General features: G+C 35.3%; 1 long non-coding RNA gene across 22 annotated transcripts in view; it reads left to right on the top strand.

Moving 5' to 3' along the window:
- LOC126061472 (uncharacterized) overlaps positions 1-25,972 on the top strand; it is a 597,975-nt gene that overhangs the window by 320,560 nt on the left and 251,443 nt on the right. For 17 of the 22 annotated variants that reach the window (XR_007513790.1, XR_007513792.1, XR_007513799.1 and 14 more), the window contains one exon: positions 4,296-4,349. This is a non-coding gene — a long non-coding RNA (uncharacterized LOC126061472). Of the gene's footprint in view, positions 1-4,295; positions 4,350-10,897; positions 10,930-16,934; positions 25,654-25,972 lie in introns of those variants that run through there. The other 5 variants (XR_007513783.1, XR_007513784.1, XR_007513787.1 and 2 more) reach the window with 3 other exon arrangements.

The following is a 25,972-nucleotide window of genomic DNA, read 5'->3' as shown; positions in this document are numbered from 1 at the left end:
AGCTGCTCCTTTGAAACTCTGTGGGGCAGTTCTACTCTGTCTTATAGGGTTGATATGGGTTGGAATCGACTTGACAGCAATGTGGTTTTTTTTTAATATAGATAACAGAACATTTACCATTTCTACAATTTTCACATACACAGTTCAGTGGCATAAATTACATTCATTATGTTGGTAAACCATCACTATTAACCATTCCTAAATTTTTCTGTCACCCTTAAGAGAAGCCCAGTGTCCCCCAAGCATTGTGCCTTCCTTTCCCCCTTCCCCTTCCTCCCATTTAATCCTAGTAACCACTAACAGACTTTGATCTCTAGATACTTGCTTATTCTTGATATTTTGTATAATTGGGATCATACGCTTTTTTGACTGACGTATTTCACTCAGCATAATGTTTTCAAGGACTGGATGCATTTTAGAAATACAACTTCAGCAACTAAGTAGAATTTGAACTACTTGTTACTCCCTAGTACATATGCTTTTGCTTCTTGGAACCAGTCAACTTACTATATCACTTCTCAAAATGTGATCCCAGGACCCAGGACTCCCTGCATCAGAGTTAAATGGGTGTATTTAACAATGTTGATTCTGGGAATCAAATACTGACCTATTAAATCATAATAGTAGTATAGGACCCTGAAATCTATCTGCATTTTACCAAGCAGTCATTGTCATTAGTATACACATAAAGATTTGGCCACTCCTGCTATAAGATGTAAATGTGAAGTATAGTATGTTTCCTATCTTCTTGTAAGTATCTCCCATTGTAGAAATTTTAAATGATTGCTTATATAATTTATATATTTCAACTTGCCCAGTCCGCATTCTGTGAGTCAGAATGGACTCAATGGCAACGGGTAGTCCATATTCTAGGTCCCTTAAGTTTTTTTTTTTTTTTTTAAGTTTAAGAGTAGATTTAATTTCAGTCATATAGTTTTAAATCTTTAGTTAAGTAACTCAATTGCAAAACCAAATTCCATCATCACCTTTATTTCTTGCAAAAAGAGTATTTTTAGGATATACTGGAACTTTAAGATATACTGTTTATAACAGGAATATTTGGCTTTTAATTGTAAATACTCAATTACTATGGTAATTTATATTATTATAGCCATTTGTGTTGTTCACTATGTATTTCTGATTCTCCCCACTTCTGGCCACAGGATATAATTTCCTAGCCCCCTTGTGATTTGGGTGGGACCACAAAAGGAGTTGTGGCCAATAGATGTTGTACCTAGGGCAAGGACATTTCATTGCTAGCATTCCTTCATCCTTCTTGTGTGGTGATAGGCCACATTTGATATAGCTGCCCCATTATCCTGCTTACTTAAGTTACCATGACAGACAGAGCTCCCTGGTCAACCTGTAATGGACATTTAGTGTGAGTGGAAAAAAGGCCTTTGTAATTCGAAGCCACCACTATGGGTGTTGGTTGTTACTGCAGCATAGTCTAAAGCATCCTGACTGATGATTACTTTATCTAACAAAATTGAGTTACCTGAACCTGAGTTCTCTCCTATTCAGGAGGCTGATATTGTAAATCAACTGAAGCTAAATTGTTTCTTTCAACAGTTGTCAGGGACTTTTGTCAATTTTTTTAACTTTTGACAGTAAGTGATAGATAGGAGCTATATGTCTTCTCTCCTACAACTTCGCTACCAGATGATTTATTAAAAAAAAAAAAAAAGTTACAGGTCAACTTCTGTGAATGTACATTTATTAACAATCAGATATAAAATTGGTCAAACATCCTGTTCTAGTAAGCTTGGGGTAGTTTCCGTTCTGTCTTTTTAGGCTCTCCATCTGGCTCCTTGTAGAAAAGGCTCACTGCCAAACAAATGCCACAGTATTCTGGTGGCAGCCTCAATGAGCCTTCTAGAAGGAACAGGTGAAGGAGCACTCCTTTTAAGTTGCAGGTTGGGTAACAAGTCAAACAAAATTTTAGGTCTAGGGTGCCGTTTCAAATGTGTTAAACTCTTAGAATTACACTGCAATTCTTACACTTGGTTCACACAACAGGGAGGTGATTGCCCAGTATTTCTAGCCAACCGTGCATTTTGATCCCCACTTATCACACCAATGAAAAATTATTTGTTGCAATTCTTTGTAAGTTACCAAGTCTCATGTGCAATTTCACCAAGCAATATTTGGGATTTTGAAGCATTTATCACAGTTGCCCATGGAGTGTAAACTCTTGATTAGGAAATTCTGAATCTTGACCAACCTTAGAAGGTGAATCCTTAAATAAAATTCTTCAACTCTTACTTTTTCTAGTGTGCAGATTAAAAATAAACTAATGTACTACATCCTGAACATACTGGAGCATTTTAAAGTACATTACAGATACTATCAGATGTTACAGTACTCAATTTTTAATAATTTGTATTTTGTTTTCATTAGCTCAGTAGTTTCCTCCAGTATTAAATAATTTGAACAAATATATATATATATATAAGTGAACCATTTATATACTGTGTCAGGTTTTTTACACAATAACAATGACAAAAAAATAAAATATACTGTGTCAGGTTTTTTACACAATAACAATGACAAAAAAATAAACATCAGTTTAAATGGAAAGTTTTGCAGTGTTGGGTTATAAGCTTAGATTCTGCTTTCCTCTTTCTGCATATTCATGGTCTGGAAAGAAGACTGCTTTCCTTAATATTTTAGTTTCCAAATATTTTGCCAACTCTGAATGAACTAGGTCAGCGGAGGAAAACATTCTTTCTGTAGCTTACATTAATATTCTGCTGTTTAAAAAACTGGACTTAGCCCATCAATCATTTTGTTAATAATTGTAGCTTCTCACAGAGTTGGAAAAACACTTATAAAACCTCATCAGTAAGCATATGTTTTCCAAAATCTTCACCTCATTCCGGAATTCTTTTAGTTTACTGTTACGGATAAATAAGTCCTGCATGGCTCTGACAGCAAATAAGATTGGTTAGGAAATAAATTGTAAATAGAACATATTCAAACCAAAAAAAGAACAAGCTCATTGCTGTCGAGTCGATTCCGACTCATAGCAACCCTGTAGGACAGAATAGAACTGCCCCATAGAGTTTCCAAGGAGCGCGTGGTGAATTCGAACTGCCGACCTTTTGGTTAGTAGCCGTAGCACTTAACCATTGTGTAACCAGGGTTTCCCACAGAGCATATAAGATGATTTATTTGCAAAAAATTTCTAAAAACATTACTTGGAGTAGTGTCTTGAATATTATAATTTTAGACATTAGATTTATTTTACAATGATATATTTTAATATTAACATTTTAAAATAAACCTTTATTTAAAAGTAGCATTTTAAGTAAATGCACGGAGACAAAATTTTATTAGTGGTTATCAGGGGCTAGAGGGAGAGGGAATGGGGAGTTAGTGCTTAAAGGATACCGAGTTTCTGTGTAGGGGATGAAAAATATTTAGAAATGGATAGTGGTAATAATTCCAAAATATGGTGAATGTAATTAATATCACTGAAATATACACCTAAAAATGGTTAAAATGACAAACATTTTATTATATTTATTTTACCACAATGAAAAAAATGTAAAAGTAGCATTTTACTAATAGTCCCTGTAATTGAAAAAACAAAAAATAGGTTTTATAAAGATAGTCAACAAATTCTTTGGTGGTGTTTTGCTTGTTTACCCATGTGACAATTTTTTGTCTCGAAAACATTGTGTAAACAATAAAAACAGTAGCAGTAGCACAATTTGACCCCAAAGTCAATTTATGCAAATGAAACTTTGGCTGAAAATCATTTTAATATTTTTATCAATTTTCACTCCTATAAACTGCTTGAATTTTGCATGTTATATGTATGAAAGCTTAAGAAAAAGACCTACAATAAACAGAATTGATTATTCCTAGCCAAGTACTTTGTTAACATATAGCACAGTGGCTTTTAGGGATTCAAGAGGGTCTGCTTTAATGTAGAGGCGGTGGTTCCAATTTACAGATTATAATATTTAAACTTAATTTAGATATCACATTATATTAAGTATATTTTGGTTTTAAGATAGATTTTTTTGAGAATAAATCTGAAACAAACACCTTGAATATGTTAACCAAACCCAAACCCATTGCCATTGAGTTGGTTCTGACTCACAGTGACCCTATGAGACAGAGTAGATCTGCCCCATAGGGTTTCCAGGGAGCAGCTGGTGGGTTCGAACTGCTGACCTGTTGGTTAGCAGCCGAAGCTCTTAACCACTGTTCCACCAGGGCTCATATGTTAGTTCATGGTAATTTTTAACATTGGTCATATCTTTATTTATTTCTCCTTCTTTCAGGTTACTGATCATTAACATGGCATTGGCAAAGGGATGGCTCGGAAATAAATAAAAGTAAGTCTTACTTGAAAGTCGTATTGCTTTAATATTGCTCTATAACTTACCTTAACATATCTGGCAAGTTTTCCACTCTAATTCTTTATGCTAATATAGCGCATAGGACATGAATAGAACCTCTAGACCTCAAAGTATGTTTTTATGTGAAGTCAAAATATTTTTAAGTCAACTCTGAGAGTCAATAATTTTTGGATTTGGCAAGCTGCAGCATACTAGTCCTATTTTTGAGAAAAGTAAACAAAAGTATTTCCTTCTAATTCAGCGTCCTTTTTTTCCCCCTTAAACAGTTTTTCCTTTTGGTGCAAATGCTTACGAATTCAGTGTTTTTACAGTAACATTATGTATCCTGTTTCTTTTCCTTGTGCTGAAAATAATGAACATTTATGCTGAATTTAAACTTTTGTCAGTCAGAAGATATACTTATTAAACCAATTGAAATAGGTATGATAAGAACCCTTCCTTTCTTTATTGGAGTTATATGATCCCGGTGAGTAACACAGCTCTATCGAACATTTATATGTTACTGTTGCTCTTTTAAAGCTATGAATCTTAATCCATTTTATAGTTACAGTAAAACATTTTGATCAGTCATATGCTTTCTTCTGAAATGAACATATATCATATGCAATGGACTGGAAGAAATACTTGACTTTTTCTTAACAGTTATTAGAATAATTTAAAATGCCTATTTTGGTTAAATTATTAACCAACAATTTAATAAAATGTTTTTTTAATGTAATAGATTTACTTCCCCTCCTGACATTGAATTATACCATGTTTATAATCTTTCTTACTCAAACACAGCTGTTGCAATGATACGCTTATTAAAGATAGCCTCAGAAATAAAAGGCAGGAAAACAATATTAAATTAAAATAACTGGTGAAACAGATTACATGTATATACATTTTTAGATACGTAATTATACATTATATGTAATATCTAACCAAAAAAAAAAAAAAAACCCAAACCAAGCCCGTTGCCGTCGAGTCGATTCTGATTCATAGTGACCCTGTAAGACAGAGTAGAACTGCCCCATAGAGTTTCCAAGGAGCGCCTGGTGGATTTGAACTGCCGCCCTTTTGGTTAGGAGTCGTAGCACTTAACAACTAAGCTACTAGGTTTTCCATATATAATATATAATTATATTTAAATAAATTACATAATAATATCTACATAAATATTTAATATATATATATATAATTATGAAGGTAACGTATTATAAAATTCCAATTAGAAAAGAGATGTGTAAAGAGAACATTACTAATCCTTTCCTTCTTCCTCTCTGGGCCCCCTTCTCTGAGGTAGCTGATTTCAAAGAGGGATGTACACTCTTCTACCTCCTTCCTAGGAGCTTCTCCAGAATTAGAAAGGATAGATGCCCATTTTTATGTCTCTTTTGTCAGAGGAAGGGATATTTTTGCCTATGTGGTTTGTTTTTATAAACAAACTACCAAACACATTGTTCTTCAGCTTGTTTTTTCCATAGATATCCCTTCAGGTCAATATATATAATAGTCTATATTATGGCACATTGACTTTTAACTAAAAAAAAATTTAAATCCAGGTATTCAGAGTCTTCCTCCTATCAGCAGCCACAAACTAGAAGGCACCAGTATCACCATGACCTGAACACCTCAAGGATACTTTAACTCCCAATCTGAAAAATAGGTGAAAATAACTCCAATGCTTAGTTTAGAGCAGGATAACAAGATTCACAAAGTAAATTGTAATTCAATAAGCAGTGAGTTATTTTATTTATCTGTATATTATGGTGTTGTCTTTGTCCAGAAATACCTGATTCCCACTGCAGCATACGTACTGTTTTGCTGTAATGTAAAGGCTCCATTTTAACCAGTTGCCATTCAGTTGATTCTGACTCATGGCAACCCCGTATGTGTCAGAGTAGAACTGTGCTCCATAGGGCTTTCAATGGCTGATTTTTTGGAAGTAGATTGCCAGGCCTTTCTTCTGACGTGCTTCCAGGTAGACCAGAATCGCCAACCTTTTGGTTAATAGTTGAGCGACTTAACCATTTGCACCCCTCCCCGTCCCAGGGACTTAACACACCTGATGAAAAACTCACATTGTAAAATCATATGTTTTTAGTGGAAATGAATAAGGTAGGATATGAATTTGCAATTTTTTGAAACTTTCACCAGTGGTTCAAAGGTTAAAAATATTCAAGATTCTCTTTAGATTAGGATTAGTTAGAGTGAGGAGAAAAAAAAAAAAAACACTGCAATAACAAATTAAGCCACATACTTCTAAAAATGAATGTAATTCTGGGAAGATAAACGTGGTAAAATCACATTTGAGAGAAAATTATGTCACTTAATGAAAACGTTATCAGCAATTTTGTTTAGAATGACACAGATCATCACAAAGAAGTATGTGCGTATGTAGATGTAGATATATAGATATGTTGTTGTTAGCTGCCATCAAGTCGACTCCCACTTACAGTGATCTCATGTACAAGAGAGGGAAACATCGCCTGGTCCTGCGTCGTTCTCACAATCGCCAGCTATCGTGCTATCCATCTCTCCAAGGGTCTCCCATGCCCTCGTTGTCCTACTTCACCAAACATGATGTCCTCCTGTAACGATCCCTTCTGATGACAAGATATAGGTATACGTGTGTATTATTATATATATTGCATCCATATTGATAAGTGCCTCTGGCTTTTGTCCCCTTAAATTTTGCATAAAGAATATTTTTATTTTATACCATTTACATCCTAACACAATAATATAACAAAGCTAAGTTGTACTTTTGAAACTTTTTCAAACTAACAAGTTTTTAAAAGATTGTGTGTGTGTGTGTGCGTGTGTGTGTGAGTAGCAGTGAGGCTAGATTCAGAGTTAACTGTGGATCAGTAGGATTTAGCCCAGCTGAAGTGTGAAGAGAAAGTTGACAAGAATGATTCTATTCAATCTATCGATATTTATTGAACACTTAGTATGTGTCAGGCACTCATCTAAATGGCAGTGGTGCAGTGGTGAACACAAGTCCCTGCAAGAATGGATGTTACATTCCAGTGGGGGTGGGGGAGAGCAGACGTTAAGTCAACAACCAAACCGATAAAAATTTTACCATACTGTGTTTGATAGATACCATACCAGTTGCCATTGAGTCAGTTCTGACTCAGGGAGACCCCATTTGTGTTAGAGTAGAAATGCATATGCTCCATTTGTTGTTGTTGTTGTCTGCTGTCGAGTCGATTTCGACCAATAGCGATCCATATGACAGAAAACTGCCTCATAGGGTTTTCTAGGCTGTAATGTTTACAGGAGCAGATTGCCAGGTCTTTTCTCCCATGGAGCGCCTGGTGGGTTCAAACTGCTGACCTTTTGGTTAGCAACCAAGTGTTTAACCATTGTGTACCAGGACGCCTTATGTGCTCCCTAGAGTTTTCGTCTTTTCTTTTTTAATATTTTATTGTGTTTTCAGTGAGAGTTTCTGTGGTAAATTAGATTCCCATTTGACAATTTCTCTACAATTCATTCAGCGACATTAGCTACATTTTTCACAATGAGTCAGCAGTCTTTTTCATTGCATTCTGTTTGTTCCATTTCTGGTACTCTAGTTTTCCTGCCCCCTTCTCATCTTTACTTTAGAGTAATCATTGACCTTTTGGTTTTATATAGATTTTTTTTTTTTATATAAATAGAGCACTGTACTCATGGGTAATATCCTTTATTTTGTGTGTCACTCTGTTACTTCACCAAAAGGTGGCCTCAAGGGATAGTTTTAGTTCAAGGTTTAAAGATTATCTCAGAGAGCCCTCTGGTCTCAATTGGTCCAGAAAGTCTGGACTTTTTAAGAATTTGAGTTCTGTTTTGTGTTCTTCTCCCATTTAATCAGGGTTCATTTATAGTGGCCCTGATCAGAATGGTCAGTAGTGGTAGCTGGGCACCATCTAGTTCTTGTCTCAGGGTAGATGAGGCCATGGCTTATCTAGGCTGTTAGCCCTATAGACCAGTTTCTTCTCTGAGACTTTGATTTCCTTCTTTTTCTTTTGCTCCATGTGAGTAGAGACCAATAGTTATATCTTAGATGGCTGCTCACAAGCTTTTAAGACCCCAGACAGTACTCACCTCACCAGAATAGAGAACATGAACATTGTGAATTGTATTTTGCCATTTGACCAGGTTGTCCCATGAGACTAAGTTCCTAAGCCTTCAAACCCAGAAAACCAATCTCTTACAGTGTTTGGTTATGTCTGAGAGGTATCTAATCGTTTCCTCTATGAATATATAGGCCTGCACACATATCTTTACTTACACATATATATAGTTACTTCTATGTGTGCACACTTGTGTATATACCTGTACCTACCCATACACCCATATGCCTTAACACATACATATGTGACCATACACTTGGTTTTTTTTTTTTTGTCATTATTGGTGTTGTTGCCAAATTATATATGTCAGATTCTTTAGTGCAATAGCTTTTCCTCTTGAATGATTCTTAGTGACATCATTTACTTTGGTCAATCTGTGCTCACTATACCCACATTTGGTGTTACTTTTCTTGACTCCAAAAATAACAAGTATCTAGGGTCTAAAGCCTGTCCTGTAGGGTTGCTGTGAGCCAGAATCGACTTGACGGCACTGGGTTTGCTTTTTTTTTGTTATGGTCTAAAGCATGACTCCTCTTCCCTTCCTAGTAACCACCAATGGACATTGGTCTCTGTCCTTGTCTTCTTATAAAAGTGGGATTATACAATATTTGTCCTTATGTGATTGACTTATTTCACTTAGCATTATGTCCTCCAGGTCCATTCATGTGATAATATGTTTTGTGGACTCATCATTGTTCTTTGTGGTTGCATACTATTCCATGGTAGGTGTGTACCACAGTTTGTTTATCCATTCGTCGGTTGATGGACATTTAATTTGTTTCCATTTTTTTGCTATTGTGAATAAAGCTGCAGTGAATATCGGTGTGCAAATATCTGTCCATGTCTCTTTTATTATATCTCTAGTGTATATACATAGGAGTGGGAATGCTGGATCATAAGGTATTTCTATTTCTAGTTTTTTGAGGAAGCATCAACCTGTTTTCCATGGTGGTTGTACCATTTTACAGTCTCACCAGCAATAAATAAGAGTTCCAATCTCCACATCCTTTCAAACATTTGTTGTTATCTTTTTGTTTTGTTTTTCTAAATCAGTTCCATATTAACAGGGCCGAGATGATATCTCATTGTCATTTTGATTTGCGTCTCTCTAAAGGCTGATGATCATGAGTATCTTTTCATGTGTTTGTTGGCTGCTTTAATATCCTCTTTGGTGAAGTGTCTGTTTATGTTCTTTGTCCATTTTATAATTGGGTTGTTTGTCTTTTTGTTGTTGAGTTATTTAAGTTTTCTATAAATTTTAATGATTTGGCCTTTATATTTCCTTTCCAAAGATATTTTTCTGAGTCTGTAGGTTGTCTTTTCACTCTTTCGATAAAGGCTTTTGATGAGCATAAGTTTTTAATTTTTAGGAGGTCCCAATTATCTATTTTGTCTTCTGCTGTTCACGCGTTTGTAGTTATATTTGTTAGCCTGTTTTTACAGATAGGTCCCATAGTTTTCTCTCTCTGTTTTCTTCCAGGAACTTTATAGGTTTAGGTTTAACATTTAAGTTTCTGATCCATTTAGAGTTAGTTTTAGTGTATGGTGTCAGTTATGGGTCCTGTTCCATTTTTCTCCATAGGATTCTCAATGGCTGTATGTTTAGAAGTAGACCTTCAGACTATTCTTCCAAGGTGTCTTTGCATGAACTCGGACCTTTACACTTTCAGTTAGCAGCTGAGCTCATTAACCATTTGCATCACCCAGGGACTCCGTTGTGTTTGGTAGGATCACGTAATGTAAAGAAAAATAAAATTGAGTAGGAGGATAGAGGCTAATGAGACTAATAAGGATAAGACAACTTTTATTTTAAGTTGGAAAAGGCTTTTCTGAGTAGGTAGTCTACTCATGAAGGAGCATCCTTGACCTGTAGTTATCTGGGAAAGAACACTCTAGGAAGAGGGAACAGCCAGGGCCAAGTTCCCATGGAGAGAACAATCTGATATATTTGAGGAGCATCAAAGGGGCCAGTGTGGTTGGGCAAGGCCGCCTGAAGCTTTGTTGGCCATGGTAAGGATATTTGATTTTTTTTTTTCCTAAGTCAAATGGGATGCCATTAGAGAGTTTTAATCAGGCAAGAAATTGATCTAATTTATGTTTTTTACAAGATCACTCTGCCTTCTAAAGAATAGCCTGCAGGGGGTGAAAGAGGATGTGGGAACTAGTTGAGCGCTTATTGCTGTGCTTGAAAAGAGTGGAGTCCCTGGGTGGTGCAAATGCTTAAGCACTCAGCTGCTAACTGAAAATTGTCAGTTTAAGTCTATCCAGAGGTGCCTCAGAAGAAAGCCTGGAGATCCACTTCCAAAAAAAACAGTCAGTGAACGCCTCATGGAGCACACTTCTACTCTGGCACACATGGGGTCACTATGAGTTGCAGTCAACAAAAGGCAACTAATTTTTTCCTTTTTTTTTTGGCTTTAGGTGCTTTTAAACAGAGTGATTTGAATACCATGGTATGTGATTTACAATTTATTTTTAATCCTCACAATGGAATAAAATAATAAATGTAGAATTTTTAAAAGACTATTGGCATATACTAGGTTAATTTAAATGTCGATGTATTTTCATCACCTTGATCGTCATCATCAAAACGTATAAAAGATATGATTAGGAAGAATGATGGTGCTCTTAAATGTTTTTAGAAATTTGATTTTTTCTACTAAAGACAAACATAAGTTGAAGAATTTGGAGTTGTGTTATACTACATAAATAAAATATGTGAAACACTCAAGACTATTTAGTCTAACAGTTGCTGTGTAACTTATAATTAAAACACAATTTAAAAAAATAACAGCTAAAATAAGCCTTTTTTCATAATTTTTATTTGCAATTTTTAGATGAAGCCCTAATCAAGCTTTTTAATTTCATTATCCTAAAATTGTGTTACCATGTATGTGTATTTATTTTAAGTCAACTTTTTCCAGCACCAGTTATTCTTAGCCAGGACTGTCTTCTGTAAACTGGTTTTATCCGTCTATCTATCTATCATCTACCTACCTAGCTATTAGTGCTAAGCCAAAATTGATGTAGATTGCACGCACATATACGTCAATGTGCACGTATCTTAACTGTATGTAGTCTTTGAAATCCATGGTTTAGCACATGGAGAGAAGCATATTAAATTTTAAAATGACATAAAATCTTTGATTATGCTCAAAAAAAGAAAAGTTTTGCAAGAAATATCACTGACCACCAGTACGTAGTATATACATATAAAATAATATATATTAATAGTAACTCATGTAGTCAATCATACAATCATTAAATGTCAGTTTGGAAGTATATAGTATCAGAAAATCAGAAGATAGTCCTTATATAAGCTTTTCTTCAAATAGTTGTATCTTTAGCTTCCTGAAGACGGCTTTCTTAGCAAGAATTTATATGGCATGTAAATCAGTTTTGTGGGTTTTTTTGGTTTGTTTTGTTTCTTTTTAGCCTGGCAGAGCATGAATGTTGCTAATTTTCACTTGAATTTCAAATACTTATTTATATTTTCAAATAAACATCTTTGATATAATAAAAAAGCAAAAACAGACCTCTAAGTCAAATGGAAGAATACTGTTTTTGTTGTTAGGTGCCTTCCAGTTGATTCCAACTCATGACAACCCCATGTGTGCAGAGAAGAACTGCTCTGTAGGGTTTTCAAGGTTGTGACCTTTTGAAACCAAATGGCCAGGTCTGTCTTCTAAGTTGCCTCTGAGTGGGTCTGAACCACCAACCTTTTGGTTAGTAGTTGATTGCTTAACTGTTTGTGCCACCCAGGTATCCTAGAGAAATACCAGTGCAGGTAAAATCTTCCAGTTTTCTGATCTATGTCTGTGACTCGACGGCACTGGGTTTGGTTTTGGTTGATTTGGTCTGAAAAATCAATTTATGTATTTTAGAAACTTAGGTATGTTTGTTCGTCAATATGATGTGTAAATAAACTGGAGAATTTAAACATATTATATATTAGATTAGCAGAAAACAAAAACAAAATATTTTTAAAAATCATAAAAGGTATTACTAATGTTCTAAAATATAAAATGTCTCTATGCTTGTTTCTTTTTTAATAATATTTTCAACTTAGTCATAAATGAATTTATATAGCTAAGGCTAAATCTAAAATAATCTAATGCTGACGTTCAGGCTGGTCTCAGCTAAATTATATATAATTAACTAATACATTGTTGACACTGAGCTCATTTTGGGTTTTAGATGTAGAACATATGTTGTAAAAGTTAGTTTGACATATGTCAAACACCTTCAAAATGTATGTATCAATATTTATGTAATATACTTTCATAAATACATCTTTGTGGAATGATCTTGAAATCAAATTACTGGTGTTTAGAAAGTTAATATGACAATAACTAAACAGAACTGAGATTTCAGACTAAAAACATAAGCCCAGGCCTGTTTGTGATTGGCCCAGCACATAGTGACTTCTGAAAGCTGTCAACATAGAAAGCTGTTGGTTTGGCCGTTCACGCTGCTACCCAGTGGGCATACATAGCTCAGCTGATGTCTAGGGGCTGTTGGATTGTGTGAGCACACATAAGGGCTTCTGCTTCTCTGAATGGGAAATAAAGGCCCCTTCCAGCAGTTTAAGATTCCTTCCTTATAAGGATGTAGGCTGCCATTGTCCTAGACCTGGCCATGAGAGAGAGTATGGTTATTGGTGCTAAAAATAATAATAATACATATGTACATAAAACAGAGAGAAGAAGGAATTAAAATAGTAGCAAGATACCGTGATCCCTCCCCAGAGGCACAGGCCCCTGGTGAACCCTGCTGGGGGATATGAATTAACCTCTAGTGTGTCCAGGAATCTAGCATTGTGGGTACCCGTCTTATGCTGACTATAAATGCAGTGTTGAAATATAGCTATTTTTCATACTAGGTAGCATCTATACGTAAGCCAGCTACTTCATTCTGATTAAACGAAGAAGCTCAATTTTAAAATGAAAAAAACTGCAACAACAACAAAAACTTGCCTTTGTTAGACTAATTGAAGGATCTCAGGTTAGTCATCAAACTGGCCCCTGCCCTGTCAGAGATTTTTAAAAATGTGACTAGACTTGCCTTACCCTTTACTGATCACGTTAAATCCTAACTCCCCAGCAAGATACAGCTTTCTCCTGCTGGGAAGCAGCTCTGTTGCTCTTAGTTGCTATCAAGTTGGTTTTGACTCACAGTGACCCCACGTGTACAGAGCAGAACTGCTGCATAAGGTTTTCAAAGCTGTGACCTCTCAGAAGCAGATTGCCAGGCCAGTATTCTGAGGCACCTCTGGATGGGTCGAACTACCAACTTCTCCACTAGTAGTCAAGTGCTTAACTGTTTGTACCACCCAGGGACTCCCTGGGAGGCGCTCTAGAGTAGCACTATTCAAACTGTGGTCCTAAGACTAGGCTCTTATGAGAATTGTTTGATACCAGTGAGAAAAAGAGATAAGTACAAAAATTGAGAGTAAGCCTTCAGAAAACTTTGTAAGTTTTGACAGTTACTTTGTGTCTGTTTAATTTAATAAATGATAGACTTTTTAATGTTTTTTTTTTAGTCAGTTTTTCTAGTAATTCATTTTTATTGTAGCTTTAAAAGTATCATTCTGTGATAGTTTGAGAAGCACTGACCTAGCATTTACACAGTTTTAAGATTGATCATTTAGGGCAACTCTGATCTCCAGGAAAATGTATTTCTACTCCTTGAAACACTGAGACTTATTATGTCCCAGAAGGAAGTTATATTTTGATCAATAAATTTCTTATTATTACTTCTTACTCATTTCTTTAGAAACCCTGGTGGTGTAGTGGTTAAGTGCTACCAAAGGGTGGGCAGTTTGAATCCGCCAGACGCTCCTTGGAAACTATGTGGCAGTCCTACTCCGTCCTGAGTCGGAATTGACTCGGCGGCACTGGGTTTGGTTTTTTTTTTACTCGTTTCTTTAAAGAAATTGTTAAATAGTTATGTGAAAACATTATGAATGCAAGTAGTATTTAAACACTGAATAGATTGTCAATGGAGCTGCATTTATGTGTTAAAAATCCTATTATTTTACTGTAAACTCTTATTCTGTTTCACTGTTTTTGCTTAACTTCTATGGAGTTTTTGCAGATGGTGCTGTTAAAATATTTATTAAGAAAACACTTAATGAAAGATGAATTTATCAACCCAAGATGTTATTTCTCATGAAAATCTTTCAACTTCTGCTTTTAGAAACTATAAATAAATCGCCTTTTATAAAGAAGAAATTGAAAAATCTCTTTAAAACCTGGAATAATGTAATGATTTATTGGCAGTTATATTAACTAAGTACCTCATTTTAGAAATCAGCTGTCTGCTTTCAAACCCTTACCAATGAAAACTATTCATAATAGCTTGATTCCTATAGCTAGGGTAAGAGATGCGAACATGACTGCTTTTAATCTTGCAAAGCCTGCGCTACAAAATTTAAACATAGACATCAATAGAGAAAACTGTTCTCTAATTTGTCACTAAGTCATTGCTCCGTATATTAAAACCAGCAGTTCACAAAACCCTCACCCACAAAGAGTCATTGTTGGCTGCACATGTGGCAAGCTGGCAGCTGCTTTACATGTATTATTAAGTTGCCGTTACTGCCATCTAGTGGACAGAAACAATCCCCGTCACAATGTCTGGAAGTCCTGCAGTTCTGGAAAAAAAGGGAAACCCACAGTTAGTGTCTCTTGCTTAAAGTAAAATAACCAACTGGAAAATACAATCGCAAGGAGATTAAAACATAACAGACATTCATTTACTAAATAAATTAAAGACTTATGTCAGAAGTCAAGGGCGGAGGGAGTGGGGAAATGTGCTTGTATCTGTGAGATACATTTTGTATAGAACCAAAATTACGTATAAAGTGCTATTTCTCACTGAACACAGTGAGTTCACATGAACCAGGGAATTTTTATTACTTGTTTTTTAATAGTCTCTTTACCTATTTAAATGTAGATCAGTTGTTTGGGATATGCTCATTCTGTCTCAAAAATTAAGACAGCCTAGATCAATTCTGTCATGATCCATAGGGTTTTCTCAACACTGCGTCAAGACTTTTAACATCTAACGATGGCGCAGGACCTGGCAACATTTCATTGTAAACATAAGGTTGCTATGAGTTGGAGTCAAGTCAGCAGCAACTAACAACAGCAACAACAGATCAGTTCTTTTCAAACTTTCTGGAACATTCTAATCAGCTAGGCATCTTGTTACAATGTGGATTCTGACTCAGTAGGTCAAGGGTGGCGTCTGAGATTCTGCTTTTTGAACAGCTCCCAGGCGATGCTCATGCTACCATTTAAAATCAGGCCCTGTTTGTGCAGTGAGGGCTTAGGTTGAAAACAAAAAAAAAATGGCGAGCGGGAGGGGGAGTCCAGAAATGGAGCAAAACCCCTCAGAGTACACTCACTGTATATTATCTTGTTGTAATGTACTAGTTAATTCAACAGCTTTTACAGTGAATTTACCAAATCCATTTCTTGGCTTAACTGCTTACTACGTACATAACCTTGGGCAAGATACTTAACATCTCTGAGCCACAGTTTCGTCATCATCTGTAAAAGAAAATAACAGTTACACCTGTGTCCTGTGGTTCTTACGAGGAATAAATGAGCTAAAAATCTCTGGTTAAATCATATGAAGTTGTGCTTTTTGGAGGTCAAATACAAGCATTCACAATTTTATGTGATTCAACCTAAATGTGTGAATTATTCAGCATACCGTCTAGCGTCTAGTGGTCAGTAGATGTTAGTATCAACACCAAGTGTCACCGAGTAAATTTACGGACGCATATGGATACACTCATGCCCCAGAAAGTTTGCATTCAGTGACAAGGGAATTTTGAAATTTCTACAAAGGAAACCTTATAATGAATCTATGAAAGGTACCATTACCTGGAGGTTTCATTGAAGGATAAAATACATAGGAAATTTGTGAATTAGTTCTGTAAAAAAGTTCAGATGGGTGTGAGAAAACAAAGATTCGCATTAAATAAGTACCAGGATTGTTTACTTGTGCCTTTTGATAGTACCTGAAACCAAGCTTGGAAGGGACGGGCGATGCATTTTTATTCATTATCAAATTCATATCATGGAGCAGCACCTATAAAGGATGAGGACAGTAAAGGACAAGGACTCTGGATATATTTAATAATACAGGAAGTCAGTTGTGAGGAAAGTAGGCCACAAAAATATATATCGTTTTGTAAATTGTTAGAGCACAGACCATCATATTTTATGTATTTGAATTCTCTGTCATGTGTTTCTTATGCTATGAATTATAAAAAATTGTTACAAATTATTCATAAAGTTTTGCTGAAAAATAAGATTTTAGCACTATGATTAGATGAAAGGATAATAACTTTTATCCATTTGGATGAAAAAAAGCTCTGTGTCCATTTTAGTAAAGTTAGTGACTTTGCCGATGTGATTAGATCTTTTCTAATTTTGATCCTCAGATTTTAAGTTTTTCCTGACGTGTACTCATTTTTGCCTGTATAAAAAGGAGTATAGTTGGTGACCTGCAGAGAAGTATATGAAGAATTCCGAAATCTAGAATTACATGTTAGCATTAGGGTAAGATTTTATCATTAACTTTTTTTTATCATTAACTTAAATTGGTATCATTTGAGAGATAACACATTTTGTCTTTCTGTAAATTATTCTTTTCTTGAAAACTTTAGTAAAAATTTGAAATATTGTCAATGTTTTGATGTATATAACAAGTTATAAACCTATTTTGTAAATATAGTCATTTGTATTACCTGCCATGTAATTTAGAGACTAACTTTCTACGTTGCAAGGATGGTGGCAGGAAGAATGTAAGCCAGTATAACCCATTGAGAGTGGACAATGTAATGCCATTAAGGAATAAAATTACTAGACTGTACTTACTGGATGATGAAATCAAAGCTGGTGTTATAAAAAGGGATCAAGGACTCACTGAATTCTACTTCCCAAAGATGCCATTCCAATGTTCTGTAGTAGCAATTAAAGGAAAAACAAACTACCAGGCATCATATGACATAAAGATGGTTTTGAGAGATCATAAAACTAAACATATGAAAGTTATTAGTCTATTCTCCTACCTGCATGCCTACATTTGAATGGAAAGTTATGCTTGATGCATCTTTAGAAAAATAAAAGGGAGAAGGCTGTGGTGGTGATGCCTTTAGCTCTATCTCAAATGATTAAGGCTCTCCAGTGTGGTATAAGGACTGAGTGGATGTAATCACACACACACACACAAAAAATATATATGGAAATCGAGGCAGGATAGCAACACTTACATCACCTGAGGCAAAACGAATTAACCTTCGGTATCTTAGTTCCCTGTTTATAAAAAAGAGAATTATGAGAATTAAAGACATTTATCATCATCCTGGAGTCCCCTGGTAGAGCAAAGAGTTAAACATCTGACTAGTAGCCAAAAAGTTAGTGGTTTGAACCCACCCAGAGAAGTCTCTGAAGACAGGCCTGGCAATCTGCTTCCAAAAGGTCACAGCCTTGAAAACCCTATGGAGCAGCTGTATTTTGCACACACAGGGTTGCCATGTGTCGGAATTGACTTGACAGCAAGTAACAACAACAACGTCATCATTCCAGGCACATAGTAAGTTCTTAATAATGGGTGGTTATTACTGTTTTTCTATTATTGTTGGTGCTGTTTCAAGATGGAGAGAGATAATCTTTCAAGACAGAGATAAACTGGTGTAAACAAGTTCGACTAAACACTGTGTCATAAATATGTGGAGTATAGTAGGACAAAAGCAAACTGTTGTTGTTAGGTGCCGTCGAGTCGGTTCCGACTCATAGAGACCCTATGCACAACAACGAAACACTGCCTGGTCCTGCGCCATCGTTATAATCGTTGTTCACTATATCAATGTTCCGCTGCTATTCATAAGGTTTTCACTGGCTAATGCTTTTCAGAAGTAGACTGCTGGGTCCTTCTTCCTAGTCTGTCTTAGTCTGGAAGCTCAGCTGAAACCTGTCCTCCATGGGTGACCCTGCTGGTATCTGAATACTGGTGGCATAGCTTCCAGCATCATAGCAACACACAAGTCCCCACAGTATGACAAACTGACAGACACATGGGAGAAGCAAACTACAGGGTCAAAATACAAATAGGTTAGACTAGTTTAGACACATGTGTGAATGCTAGATGGTCACTTCTTCACTTGTCCCCCTATTGTTACTAGGAAAAAAAAAAAAAAATCAACAAATATGCCAAGAGGGCCCTTCAGTTTACTGAGCACTTTCATATGTGACTTCATTTCACCCTCATATCAACCCTCCCAAAATACCTAAGACCAGACGTTATTTGAGAAAAATTCCCAAAATAAAACAGAAGTTGTGACTTTTCCAAATTCACATGGTGACACTTGAGGACTGAGCACCATGTTTTCATACTCTAAGCCCAACGTCTATCATTTTTTAAATAATTTATTTTAATTTTTGTTGCTGTTAAACAATTTTTACGTGTACAATTCAGTGACGTTGATTACGTTCTTCAAGTTGTGCAGTCATTCTTATCCTCCTTTTCCCAGTCGTTCCTTTGCCATTAACGTGAGCTCACTGCCACCAAAGGTTCCTATTTCTAGTTGCTGTTGTCAGTTGGATCCCATATAGACAGATCCTAAAAGAACACGACACTCAAGGCTCTATCTTTATCCATGCTGCGTAGCATATGGTGGGGATGGCTAAGGATTGAAATTCTTCTGTGTTCATTATATTGGATTCTTAGTCCGTGAGTTTATTCAAGAGGAAAATGATGACGAAAATACATTAATCCATGGTTTTTACAATTTCTGTAAATAGAAATGCTTGGACATCGTTGCCCAGATTTAAAGTCATACTTGTCTGTAGCAGCTTCAGTTTTGACAGTGCTAAGGGGCAGATACTCTGTGTTTCCGCAGATTGGACAGAGTGAGTCTTACCCATACATTACGAAGAGTATCAGTAACAAAACCTGTACCAAGAAGCGAACTGCAAATCTCTTACAGTGCCACCATGGAAAGACATAACTGTTAGCCCAATTTTGAATACCTCCTTTTTATATTTTTTACACATATATACTTGTCTTTATGCAAATTTGCTCATACAGTATGTTTGTTGTTTGTCTTCTTTTCTGGATGGCCTGAACTTTAGTAGTTCTATTCACCAACACTTTACAAAGGTCCAGGCAGAATTTTATTATCATGACTTCTTCTAAAATTGTTCACATTTGGTTAGTGCTTTGGCCTGAACCTCCAAATATCAGCATTGCTTCACTTCAGAAAACAAGCTGGTTTAGTTTTACATGGCAACCATGTATAGCTGGATTGGTGAGCTAATATAGTAGTGAGCAACGGTTTAAAGATCACATTTATTGTTGAAAAGTTTGCTACATTTCATTTTCATGCTTCGTTATAAAGTTAGAATTTTTTCAGTATTGGTATTTAAAAGGCATGTCATTTATTTTGTTAATTAGTACGTTCCACCTTAAAATCTGTTGTTCTTCAAAAAGAAACTTTGTTCTTTTCAGGGTTCATAGAAGCAAAATGACTTAACTTGCTGTCAGAGTACTCTTTTCTGGATGGATGAAGTGAAAACCCCACATGTGTATAGCAAGATTGTTTTAGGTGACAACTCCAGGGACCAGCAAAAATTTGTTGCCTAGAAGAGATATATAGTTAATTAAGATTGACAAAAATTATCCTTGAAATTTACAATTTAAAGCAGCTATTTAAATTATCCATGACCTGTATAGCTGAAGAACGAGAAAGAGAGGAAAAAAAGAGAAAGAGGAAGATTTGCTTGAAAAAATAGACTTTAGATAAAATTTTAAGGAATAAAACATACAAACAAAATTTAATTCTTCAGATTATCAGTATAAAACACTGCCAGATAATTTGCTAATTAAATAATGCTGGGAACAAAATTAAGTACTAATGAAAATGTTGTTGCTCAATAGGTTTTTAAATAACATTTGTGTTGTACAAGTAAGAAATATTTATTATAAAAAGAGAAAAATGCAGATAAATAAAAAGAAGGGAAAATACAACCCTTGCTCAGAATATAAACGATGTGCATTTTGGTATATAACTTTTCACGTATTTTTCTATGCATATTTTTTCATACATCAATTTGTTCATATTGCACACATTCTTTTGTAAGGAGCATTTTAACTTAAATATTAGTGACAATTTTTCATGTCACGATAGCCTTGGAGAATTTTGTGTTCATGTTTTAATGAAAAAGAAGTTCTTTACTGTTTAAGAACTTAGCTCCTCCCACTTGATTTTCAAAAAATATCTCTTTGGAAATCATAGGAAGCAATAATCCAACATAGTGTAATTTTCCTGATAACTCCACATAGAGTTCATAGTGTGAAACCTAGGTGCTTGTGGGTGTGATCTTTGAGCATGAAATCTCTGTTTAAGCTATGGAGACCTGAGGGCATTCTAGTACACATGTGAATAGAGAGTTCTTCATCTCAGAGTAAGGGACGATGAGACTGGACATGCTAGGGGACCTGAGACTAAGCTGGGGTATAGACTGTAGGATATAGAAATAGACCAGGTACAGAAGTAAGTGAATGGGAACCAGGAAACAAGTTGATGTGTTAGGGTTGGAACACATGTCCTTGTGGAAGAAAAGGAGAATGGGCTTAAGTTATAGAGAACTGAAGAAGCATGAGTACTTGATATGAGCAGCAATGCATAAACTAAAAGTTAACTAAGAACTACGAACTAAGAGACTAAAACAGATATAGGTCACAATAATAAAATAAAGTCTTTAACATGTATGAACACCACTAATAATTACTGATGACATGGTGGTTTAATACACTATCCTTAGACTCAAACACCTTATAATCTACATGATACAAGCAGACATGTTCGTCAAATGCTGTAATATCAGGTACTATATAAGCCCTGTGGTCCAAGAAGTAAGTGGTATAGAAATTCATAGAGTGGAAAGGTTACTTTGGACTTTGGTGGTCTAGAACTTGATGATGACGATAGCAGCTAAGATTAAGAGTATTTTATAGACTTTATCTGATTTTATCCTCACAACACTGTGAGGTAAGTTATTATTATCAAGAAGATAGTGGGTATGGTGATTGCAGTCTTGGGGCCAAACTGACTGGATCCCAGCCACATACTATTATGACCTTAGGCAACTTATTTAACTGTGTTTCAGTCTTCTATAAAAAAAAAATAATAATAGTACCTATCTTACAGCGTTGTTGTAAAGACTAAACACGGTAGCATACATAAATTACTTCGAATTAAACTGTAAAATTTTTATTTATTTATTGATTGTGGTGAAAGGTTTGGGCAATTTAGGTGATATACCTAAGCTAGGAGTCAACTCCAGCTCTGCTGCCTTCTGAACTGAGTTCTTAATTCACCCACTTTGATGCTTCAAGCTTTAAGCATGAAATGAGTCAAAGATAGTTTGGATTGTGTTATTCGAATAATAGGGAAGAGACTATGAAAGGAATTTCATTGTTGTTGTTACTATTGTTGTTGTTGGATAGAGGAAAGGCCCAGTTTGGGCTGGTGATGAGGCCTTCAGGGAGAAATGTGTCTAACTGTTGACCAGAAATCCTGGAATAGAACTCCAAACAGAGTTGGAGTGGAATTTGAGATTAGGAAGATATCTATGTAGAGTCAACAGTTAATGCTGTGAGAGTAGATACGATTACCAGAGATACAGTATGTTAAAAGGAAAAAATATAAAATGATGCCAAGTCAGAAGTCATTGCTTTATTAACCATTGGGAAGAGAAGCTAATAAAGGAATCAGAGATAGAGTTGGATGAAGAATCCAATTGGAGACAACAGCCTGTTAGCACAGAAGGTGAAATCAGAGAATTGTAATAAGGTTAGGTGGGTGGAGGCTCTGAACTATGTAAAAGTCATTTCTGGTCTGTTGGTTCTGAAATTGCTCATGAGTTACAGGCCTCAGGGGTTTGAAGAGGCTAGTTCAGTTTGTGTGGGGTGGGATGGGGGGTGGGGAGGAGTACTTTTATTTTTAGACTCCCTAATACCCAGAGGTTCTACTTCATTTTGGTCCATTCTAGGCCTGTCATGCATTTCTCTGTGATTACTTTGAACCACTTTGGGGTCATATAGAATTGTGGTGTGAGCATTGATTTCACCATGTCTTTAAGAGAAGAAAGTTTTCTTCTAGGGCTACCTTCATTTTCTCTCTTTCTGAACACACTGTCTTAGAAATACTGGAGACCTGGAAGCAAAGGAGCAGAGAGCTTATAACCCTCAGTTTTACAATACTAATCTCCTGTGACTACTCAAGTTTAAGTTGATTACTGTTAAATAAAATTCAGTTTCTCAGCTGTAATATCTGCATTTCCAGGTATTTAATAGCCACATATGACTATTGAATACTGTATTGCACAAGGAAGAATTGTAGAATATTTCTGCCATCCTGAAAAGTTCTATTGGACAGCATGGCTCCAGATAGTCTGCATCTTAAGACTTCTGTGATTTTTAAACAATCTTGTAGCCCTAAGACTAGATTTTCACATGTATGAAGATTTTCAACCATAAGAAAGAGTCTTAACCTCTTTCAACAATAACAGCAATAAACAAATCTTTTTCTTTATATCCTGTTTCACTAATGGTCCTAGTCAGAACATTACCTTTAACTCACCCATCTTGTGCCTAAATTTTCAACTTTCAAGAAAAAAAAAAAAAAGCTCTCTGTTTTATTTGCATAGCCACAGATGATCACATACCAACTGCTTGTTCAGGCTATCAGTGTGATAGAGAAATTGTATGTAAAAGCTAATTAACATCTCAGAAACAAAATAGCTAAGGGAGTGTAAGAATTTGTTCCTTATGAATCATTAACTAAACAATTCCAAATTTAGATTATATAATTACTATTTTTGAGGCTCTTTGAAAATGAAAGAAAATGCCTTCTGGAGATATTACCTGGAACTGCTATAAGATAAATATACATTTTTCAATTTAATAAACTTTGATGTGCATTGAGGAGGAATAAATTCAGCTTGTCAAAATGACATTTTTAATGATTTTGATAACTACTGTGAAGAAATAATCTCATTGTAACTACTATGAAGCTTGCAGTTATTTCGTCGAAGGCATGTCATCTGCAGATAATTAGTGTTTATTTGTTCAAATATGCAAACTACTTCCAAAATATTACCTCTTGATATGTTACATGATGACCTCCACCATTTTTAGATAGGAAATTTGCTGTTTAAAATGAAGACCAAGCAATGCTTTTGCATACATTTTTAGAAATCTGAGAACACATAGTATTATCAACGCAGCTCTTACTTCAACATTGATTTCATTTTTAATTTGCGGTGACATCATTTCAGAGGAAAAAGAAAGACTTCTATGCACGTTTCACCTAGTTTTTGGCTTTTCTTGGTTTCTGTTTACCAAAGACACCAATTTACCTTTCAAAGAAATGTTAAGTTTCAGCCTCATGTGGAAATGTTGGGAAGTTGAGTTTTGTTTTACTATTTGTATGTCATTAAATATAAGGCAGATTCTCTTTGGAGAGGAGTTTAAAATAAATGGAACTAAACTGGGCCCCCAAGTTAAGAATGATGGTAAAACAACAATTTACATGCTGTTGATTTTTTAAAACTTTGTCAGAGAAAATTATAGTAATATTTTACCAAAATCAATTCTACTTTGAACTAAAGTCTAGGAATAAGTTTTCTAATGATGAATTTGGAAGCCTTAGTTATGGAATGGCGGAAAGCAAAATAGCATAGTTAAATGATAGCAATTGTTGTGTGCCATCGATTTGACTCTGTCCTACAGGACAGAGTAGAACTGCACTACAGGGTGCTCTAGGCTGTGATTTTTAATGGAGCAGATCATCAGGTCTTTTCTCCTACGGAGCTACTGGTGGTTTCAAACCTCTGATCTTTTGTTTCCTTTCAGTTCCCAGCTGACCACTTTAGCCGTTATGTCACCAGAGCTCCTTGGCGATAGCAACAGCCAGAGGATTAAGCTATAATTTCGGAAACATCCAAATCAAACCTGGGGTTCAAATGAAAGAAAGTTGTTGAAGTTCTTTTCTAAAACAGTTTTAATTTTTATTCACTCTACAGTTGCTAATTTCTCAAGTATTTCTGTATGCCATTATTGTTATGCATTTCCTGAAGGCATAATTGAAAGTCACTTCATGTATGTTCAATAAGTTCAGGTTAGCATGTTGACTCTGAATTCTCCATGCGGAAATGTTCAAATGATGGTTGGATTCAGGGGCTTGAAGCTTAGGGCAGATTTCGGTCCCCAAGATAAGAAATGGATTGTCTGCTTGGGTATTTTGGATTTTACGTTTTAAGTTGTATTCTAGGGTGAATTCCTCTATTTGATCTTGAGCTCTTGGGTCATTCAAGTTCTGTCACCTTGGTCCTTTGAGTCAATTTGTTTACTTATACATTTTCACAAGAGCGTGGAGTAGCTATGCCGCATAATTGAACTTCTGTACCTTCTTTCAGCTATGAAATCATGATTCAGTAGTCTGCTATCACCCAGGCTTCTCATGTGTTACGTTTGCCTCCATTAGTGTTCTATAATTGTGGCTTCAATATCAGCTTAATTCAGTTCCAGGTCTTGTTTTTGAGAACTTAAGTTTTAATTTAGAATCATATGAGGTGTGTAATGGTTAGATTTTCCTTATGATGCACTGTAATAATCTGTTTTGGAGTTTCTTTGGTGGCTGATATATCACCAAATACTGGATGGTTATGGCAGTAGAAGAGGGCAGCTGTGATTCAGTGGTAGGAGGCAAGAGTGCAAGCCATGTGAACATTTAGAAGGAATCCAACAAATGTAGGATAAGATGACATTGTTTTAATTTGCATTTCCGTGATTACTAGTGAAATCACCTTTTGATATGTTCATAGCCAGTTTGCTTTTCCTCATTAATAAAAAAGTAATAGGAATACTTATTTTTAACTTTTGCCACTTTCACTATTGTATTATTTGTCTTTTTCTTAGCAAAAAATAACTGCCCTTTGGGGCAGTTCTACTCTATCCTATAGGGTCGCAATGAGTCAGAATCAACACGATAGCAATGGATTTGTTTTTTTGATATATCTATATACACACACACATATATATAAAAAAAAATTTTTTTTTTTTTATACATATATATATAAAGAGAGAGAGACAGAATACTAATCCTTGGTTAGCTATATTTTAGCCTTGTGATTTTCTTCTCACTTTATTTAAAAATAACTTGTGTTTTGTAGAATTATTTAATTTTCACTGAGTAAAATTTATTAAGATTTTCTTTTATAATTTACACTTTGTGAAGTGCATTTAAGAAATTCTTTCCTACCCTATGGTGTTACATGGTGCTGTATTTTCTCCTACATGTTTTAAATTTTTGCTTTTCATGTTTTTGTTTCTAACTTATCTGCAATTATTCTGCATATGGTATGAAGTAAAAAATCTAATTTATTGTTTTTCACATGGCAGTGTTTAAGAAGC

Source organism: Elephas maximus, chromosome 18, assembly GCF_024166365.1.
Source record: "Elephas maximus indicus isolate mEleMax1 chromosome 18, mEleMax1 primary haplotype, whole genome shotgun sequence".
Taxonomy (NCBI): Eukaryota; Metazoa; Chordata; class Mammalia; order Proboscidea; family Elephantidae; genus Elephas; species Elephas maximus.
This window is presented reverse-complemented; position numbering and strand designations above follow the sequence as displayed.